Raw genomic sequence first — 7,417 nt, 5'->3', positions numbered from 1 at the left:
GCGTGATTTACCGGAAGGGCTCCTTCAGGGCACTCTTCCCACACACATCAGAGCTCCTGGAGGCACCTGCCTGTGGCCAGATCTCCATCCAGGCACTGCTCACTGCCCACCTGCCTATGCAGCAGGATTGCCCACCTGCATGAGGCCAGCCCTGTTGGTGGGGGTGGGGGGCGGGGAGGGAGGGCAGGGGCAGCATCACCACCTAGGCCCTTCCAGGCGTGGGGCTTCGGGGCCTGTGCTGCTAAGAGTTATACTGGAACCTACGAGCTGCCACCGTGTTCCCAGCCCTGTGGGGGAAGCAGAAAGCGGCCCATTCTGTCAGTGGACAAATATTTATAGTGTGCCTACTCCGTAGCAGGCGCCCGGGAGCTGGTGCTGCTACCAGCTGGGAGGCCGCCAGAACCCAAGCAGCTGAGCTGTGTGCAGTTGAGGGGGGTCCCTCAGCAGCATTTCCTGGACCCTAAAGGATGAAACTCTTAGTGGTTCATCACTTTTAATGCACACACACACACACACACACACACACACACACACACACCTGTGTATCTTTTCTCTCAAGCAGGCCCCTTGTCCTGGGGAGCTGGCTCCAAATGCATTTCTCTTCCATCCACATGCTGGGTGGTAACCAGCCCACCTCTGACCCGGGCCTTGGGACGGACCCCATCTCTCCTGCCCTTATGCCCTGCACTGAGCTTTCCTCGAATGCCTACTGCCCTTCCCCGGGGTCACTGCAGAACATTAGACTTATCCACAATTACTCATCCTTTCTTCAAGGTAAACGCAGGTCCTGCTACCTGGAATGTGGGTGATGAACGTCCAGCTCACACACACAAGGTCCTGTCTGATGCCCAGGCAGAATGCCCAGCGCCTTTGTGTGGGTCAAGCTCGGAGTCTCAGGGTGGGAAGGGGCAGGGAGACCTCCTGCCCTTGACAGGAGGAGAAATGGCTTCACCAAAGGAAGCCGGGTTCCTCCAAAATGCAGTGTCACCACTCTCAGCTGGATCTGAGAAGAGCAACTTCCCACGCGTAATGTCCAGGGCTACTCAAGTCATCAGTGGGAAGTTGGGAACAAAGGACTTTGTCCAGCCCAAGCTTATCGTAGGCCCTCCTTCTCGCCCCTAAGTTCCTTGCCATCAGAAGGCATATCTGTTCTCACAGTGCCTAACACAGGACTGGCTCACGGTAGGTCCTTTTTGGAATGAACACTCCAGCACATTTTCAGACATGCTGGCTCCCACTTACCCAGGCCTCCTTTTTATTAACATCTTTATTTTGTAATTCATGCTTTTTCAACGCAGTAAAAACTCTTTCCATCATTGGGCTGATTTCTCTTTTTCCGCGGAATTCCGTTCTCCATCCTGGAGCCTGGCAGACCTGTCAATTAGCAGACAGGCAGGTATGAGTGGCGATCCCTCTCGGTGTCGTGTCACCTCTATACCACATTTCAGCCCATGTGGCTTAACTCCTGCCTCGCTTTCCTGGACTTTCCTGTTGAGGATGATAATGAAGAGAGGAAGATGGAGGGTGGATGGCCCACTCAAAGAGCTCTTTGCACCAATGCCGCAGGAAGCTTCAAGAGACGCCCTCTTCATTCCCCTTGCACACAAACCAGAAGGAGGCAGAGGCTCATGAAGGGGGGCTGTTGCAAACTCAGCAGCCAGTGAAGGGACAGTGAGGGGAGGGACGTGGTCCGCTGCACTTCCACCCTCATACCTGGAAGGGCCAGGCCCTGTCTAAAGCAAGAGGCTTTCAACTCACATTTCTGCGAGGAAATTTCTCCAAATCATGTCTCTGGGACCATGGAGGGACTTGAAGCAAGAGTCAGTGCATCTAATTCATGGAAGACCAAACACAGGAGGAAAAGACCTCTCAGCTCACCAAATAATTGATAGGGACCCTGATGAAATAGTGGGAAATGAGACCCAGAAGGGTTTCCAGCCAGGTAGGGGTGATGCATGGAAATTACTGTTGCTAACTTACGATGAGTCCAATATCCCATAATTCTTCTCATTGAGTGCGATGTCTTTGTTGGATTTTTAAAAAATGAAAATGAAAATATGCACATAGAAAAATGATCAGGGCAATTTTAAGTTCATTCCCCCAACCCTTTGTTTCCCATAACCTCTAAAGTTCCTGAATTGAGAGTTTTCCTGGGGAAGCTGTGGTATGTATGTGTTTCAGGGGGACACTTATGAACAAGAGAGAGAGAGCGAGCACTTGCGTGTGGGGAGGAAGGGAGGCGACCAGACCTTGGACTGGGAGGAAAAGTGTTCTAGGCTGAAGGAACAGCAAAGCCATTGAGAGAGCGAGGGCTCGGCCTGCCTGCGTGACAGAGGGGAGTCTGAGGCCTGGAGCCCAGTGCGCACCGGGGAAGGGGTGGGACGAGGTCAGGGAGGGAGGCTGGGAAGAGCAGAGGCAGGCCCTGGAAGGTCAATGTAAGGACTTTGGTTTTCCTCCTAAGTTCTGTCCAGTGCACTATTCCAGCCCTGTGCCTGACATGGGGAGGGCACTGACTCAAACCCTATCGGATTAGAACCATAGCAGCACGTTCCCAGATTAGTTAGCGCACATCCAGCCAGGGAATTCCTCAGAGGCTGGAGTAGGGGAGCCTCATGGTGGGATTTGGGTCCTTAAAAAAACACTCTTACTGCTGAGAAGAGAAGAGCAAGATCTAACCCAAGTGGAACTGTCAGCGGCGACTGTACCGTCCAGGCAGGAGGTGGTGGGGAGAGCAGAGGAGTCTCAAATATGGTTTCGAGGGAGGCTGGCAGGAGGCAAGGACTGAGCCCAAACACGGCCTCTGTGAAAATCTCCTCGAGATGCTGTAGGAAGTAAGCTGGCGCTCATGGACCCTGAGCCCATGGGGAACGTTCACTAGAACTTCTGAAGAAGTAGCGGCAGGTGCTTTGCAAACCCAGTGTGAGATGCCACATTTCATGGGTTCTGGCCCCTGCTCTGTAACCTTGGATAAGTGACTGCGCCTCTCTGAGACAGTTTTCTTACCTTCTGCCCAGTGCTGGCACAGAAGGCACCATACCTGCCTACCAGGGAAAGCTCGGCTGTGTGTTCAAGCTCCCGGTGAGTCTTCAGCATGGGGCTGCATAGCGGCCATACGGGCCCTGTGCAGCAGCCCTGTCACCTCTGCCCAGCAGGGCTGGGCTGTGGCCAGTCCACTCAGATGGCAAATCAGGTACCTACGTGGGGTGGTGCTTCCCAGCTGCTTATCAAAGTGTCCCCCACCTCTGATCTCATATCTCAACTGGGAGCACTGCCTCAGGGAAATAACCCGAAATACAGACTTGGCCTCCAAACAGTTCACCACAGCATTTTTCTAAGGGTGAGACCTTAGAAATAACTAAGCTATCCAGCACCAGCGGAGGGTTACATACATGTGGTAGGCGACCATTGCATGGAATGGTGTACAGACAATAAACCTGACATTTGCATTGAATTTCTCATTGGGGAGGGGGGTGGGGCAAGTCCTGATGGTGAGATATTAGGTATAAAATCTGGAATCGTAGTAGTCGACAGTATTCATTAAGAACTTAGGCTTTGTAGTCAGACAGATTTGTGGTCAAATCCCTTCTCTGTCTTTTTCTTACTGTGTGTGAGCCTGGGTTTGTCAACCTCTTGATGTTTCAGTTTGTACATCTATAAAATGAAGTGATACTGCCTCCCTCCAAAGGCTGGAGCAGGTGACCAAATGACTCAGGGAAGCCTGGAGGCGCTCAGAACTTGGTAAAGGTGACGACGGTATAGCAAACACACAAAACCATCAAATACACATGTATGAAAGGATGGGAAGAATATACCAAGCAATTGTCTCTGGGTAAATTATTTTTCTTTATTTCACCGTTTTATCTAAGTTTCCTCTAAAGAACATAATTTATTTTTAAAGTGGAACCAAATAACTTTATTCTTGTTGAATGTACATTTCTGGCAGAGGCACCCCAGCCTCAGCCTGACATCCCCATTGCCTGGGGTTCCCTTGGGGTCCAGTAAGGGGGTGTGAGTGATTCAGTGCTGCCCACCTGCACACACCCTCTATAGACACATGGCCCCCAGCAACCCCTCCCATGGAGGTGATGGGTCCCAGCAAGGAAGTGAGGAATGCACCCTGGGTACCAAGGTCAGGGCTGAGGCCACATGCAGGACTTAGGTTGTTTTCTCATCTGAAATGCCAGGGAGAGAAGCAAACCCCCAGTGGCTGCCTGCTTGCTGTTCGCCTGGGGTGACTAACCATGCGGAAGCACCTCCAGACCTCTGGCCGTGCCAGGTGGGCAGCAGGAGCTGCCAAGGACAGATCCCTGACTCATGGGCCAGTGGTTCTTTTCTCTGAACCTCTCTTCTACCCAGGCCGGCCAGCTCTGCCTGAAGACAAATCCCTTTCCATAACCACATGCCTGGTATAGGGAACCATGCCCCACAAAATTAGAAAGTTGTCACAGGCCTGCATTGAACCTGCCTCTGCCCTGTTTGCTTACCACTTAACTACAAATCACGTAACTTCTCTGTGCCTCATTTCCTCTTCTGTGAAATGAGGACCAAATCAAGCCTTCCCCACAAGGTTGTGGAGAGAGTAAAATGAGAAAGCGCCATAAAGACAATACTTGCACATAGTAGGGACTCAGTCCATATCATTCCTTCTCTCTCTGCTTCCCTTTGTACCGCCTTTCTGTCTTGTGCGATGAACCCCACTTCCCAGCATGGCCACTCTAGGACCCAACATTCCTCCATCAGAATGTCCCTGGCTTGGGACCCCTTCCTCATAGGCAGACAGCAGCTTGCATTGTACCAGGGGTCTTGCCCACACACATGGGAACCACAGCAGCATAAGGATTGATAGGAACTTAGGGCGTAGGGCAGATGAAGGGGTCTGGCAAGGGACCCTAGAGCACCCCTGAGCTCTCTCCACACGGGCAGCTGCCTCTCCTGCCTCTGCCCCCAGACACGGGAGGGCCAGGCCAGCTCGAGGGCTGGGGTTCAGCAACAGGAGCTGGAGCAGGAGGCAGAGAGGACCGAGCGCAGAGTGGAGTCCAGTGGGCATGGTTTAACCCTTGCTCTGCCACCTATCAGCTGTGTGTCCTTGGACCACTGACCTCAGCTCACTGAATCCCCTCCTCTGCAAGGAGGGTAAACAATAGCAACACACAGGTTTGTGGTGAAGTAAGATGCCTCGTGGGAGGCAGTCAATGAACAGTGCAATTAGAGTGCAAACGCTGCCGAAGGCCAACCATTTGTCTGAAGTCCTCTTAGAGGGACGTAAGGACTGATAGACTATACCTACCGTTCTCGAGCTGCTTCATAGATCTATCGCTCTAACTGAGGAAGGCGCTGCCGTTACACTTGCTCGACTCAGGCACAGGAAGCTTGGGGCCACCTCTTAAGGCCACGAAGCTGGAAGGCTGGGATTTAGGACGTGACCCCGTTTTTCCAACTCTAAACCTGGAAGCCCCTCCCCCTACACCCTTTACCACCCCCAACACCTTCCACAGCGGTCTATTGTGTAACTTCCTGACAGCGGCAGCAACAAGTTCTCCTATGTCTGTGGGGCTACCTGGGGGTTCGCTCTGACATCCCAGGATAAACATCCTAATAAGGAACAGGAACCTAGGGGAAGGGAGACGTGAGAAACGTGTAGTGTGCGGCACCCCTGTCACTTACCCGGGCCCATTCATTTATTGTGCCAGTCAATTAAGACTCCAACTGGAGAGATGGTGGAAAGGAAATTCCAAATGGCGGGCATGGCCTGGGCACAGGCGTGGAGGCCGGACAGGGCAAGATACGCTCCAGATAAAGTGAGGAGCCCAGCTGGCCAGAGCAGAGAATTCAGCAATAGGGATCTGAGCCATGGGAAAGGTAGATTCAGGCCAGGTGAAGGAAAGGGGAGGCTTTATCTATGTATCTGATCTGCTCCTTCACCCTTGCCTTCCTCCAGCTCTCAACGGCCCTGCCAGTACTGCTTGCCCCTCTAGGGGCAGGAGTGATGTTTGTGGAACTTCTTAATATCTTCTCTTGGGCACATAATAGCATTTCATCTGCTCCCTGGCAGGATAGGCTGCATGATAAGAAATCCAGGAAGTTTGACAAACTTGGAGCGCTTGGACATCACTGTGGTTTATGCCAGAATAAACAGAGCCTGGCGCAAGGCTGCAAGGCCCTGTCCCAGGGCAAACACTGCCCTTTGCCAAATAGGGAATTGTTTTTGCAAAGGCAGTGGGTGTGCTTGGTGGGCAAGAGAAGAGCAGTTCCACCAAACCCCTTGACCATGCGCCCCACATTAGTTCTTACTAACCCTGCACCAAGGGGGTCCGGGGCGGGGACAATGGAGGGGAGACTCTCATAACTCTTAATGAAAGATGCAAAAGTTATTGCAAAAAAATAAATACATAAAAGAATGAGTAATCTTCCCGGCACCTCCCACCACTGCCAACACATCATCTCGCTTGATCTTAAGTGCCCTATGAGGTTGGCAGGGAGGGGACGATGAGCCGTCCTCCTGCCTGGGAAAACTGAGGTGCAGAGAGTTTAAGGAATGTGCAAGTAGCAAGAAAGAGCAGAGGGAGCCCAGGCTTTGGAGCGGGGCCTGGCTGGATTTACTGTGAGCCTTAGGCAGGGCCTCTGGGCTCTGTGAGCCTCCATTCCTACATCTGTACAATGACAATTGCAGCCCCTTCCCACAGGTCCTGGGTTTTACTGAGATAAGAGCCCTGAGAGCCCTTGGCCGTGCATCCGGGCTCTCATAGACTCAGTAATAACAGCTCCTGTCTCAGGCTCCTGTTAGGGGCACAGCAGCCCTCCAACACCCCACAGAGAGGCCAAGCAGACAAAAGATCACCTCCATGAGCTGCTGTCAGTGTGCAAGAAAATACGTGTGCCTCTGACCCCACACGCCCACTGCACGGTGTCTACACGTGTGTGAACGGCTCTCATGTGAAGGCCTGGCTGCTGCTCCTGCATCAGATATCACAGGCAGCTCCTTTGTAAACAGCAATAAAGTAATTTAAGGTGAATGATGAAATCTATGCCCTGCAGTGCTCATTATTTATAGGAATTAAATGTATTTCAGGTAACAAAATAGTGAGTAATGTGAGCAATAAATACATGGCGCAAACCTGACCATGTTGGGACTGATGTGACGGGGCGTTCTTTGGTTCACACCAGCTCCTCGCAAAAGAGCTGTGCTCACACAGCATTACTCACCTCTGGGGGGGCACAGGTTAATGAAGCATTGTGCTGCTCTGAAGGTCGGCCCTGGGGGGCAGGCTGGTGCTACCAGCTAGCCCTGAGCCCCAGAACTTTTCCTTCGCTGACGAGTTTAAAAGTCTCTCTATTCACTCTGTCACACTCCCATACACCATCTTCCTTGAATCCAGTTTTCCGTGCACTCTAACCAGCCCCTCTGCACTGGAAACCC

Source organism: Rhinolophus ferrumequinum, chromosome 8 (assembly GCF_004115265.2).
Source record: "Rhinolophus ferrumequinum isolate MPI-CBG mRhiFer1 chromosome 8, mRhiFer1_v1.p, whole genome shotgun sequence".
Classification (NCBI taxonomy): Eukaryota; Metazoa; Chordata; class Mammalia; order Chiroptera; family Rhinolophidae; genus Rhinolophus; species Rhinolophus ferrumequinum.
The sequence above is the reverse complement of the archived record's forward strand: the minus strand, read 5'-3'. Positions refer to the sequence as shown.